Genomic DNA, 689 nt, shown 5'->3' with positions numbered 1-689 from the left:
GTTCAAAATGATTTACAGGAAAACAAGTCCAAACAAACAGACAAAAATGAGGAGTTGATGGCACCACTATCTAGGAGAGGATAGTGAAAATAAGGAGAATGAAATTATGTGTTCTCCTAAAAATGGTGGTTAGTTTTAATTCTCCTAAAAACTTCCTAAAAATATTTTTTTTGAATTGAGGACAAGTCAAGTACATAAGTTGGGGGGAATGTGTATAACATTTTGAAAGAATGAAATTTTGCAGTATTTTAAAACTTTCTGCTATTTCTGTTGTATTTTAATTCCATAGTGTGTTTATTTTATTTTTTTAGTGTGCTTATTTGTTAAAATTATTTTTTAGTGTGTTTATTTTTTCTTTTTGAAGATTTATTTAAAAAAGTGAATTTGTTGAAACTAAACAAAGTAAATAAACACAAACTTGGCTTAAACATTTTTCAAGATCAATGACTTTGTAAATTACAAGCTTTGATGAGCAACATGAGATGAAAAATTGAAAATTTTGTGAATAATTCATAATGTTATAACTTGGATAAAATGCAAACTTTTTGGAAAATCATTTATCATGACCTTGTGAATTTGTTTAAAAATCAAAGAGTTGTACATAAACCAACCTTGTGAGAGAGTGTAAGCCAAACACAATAATTATGTGAGCTTAGTGAGAAACTTTTTGGTTTTGTACAATTGATTTT

Source organism: Lupinus angustifolius, unplaced genomic scaffold (genome assembly GCF_001865875.1).
Source record: "Lupinus angustifolius cultivar Tanjil unplaced genomic scaffold, LupAngTanjil_v1.0 Scaffold_385, whole genome shotgun sequence".
Taxonomy (NCBI): domain Eukaryota; kingdom Viridiplantae; phylum Streptophyta; class Magnoliopsida; order Fabales; family Fabaceae; genus Lupinus; species Lupinus angustifolius.
Note: the sequence above shows the minus strand (reverse complement) of the source record.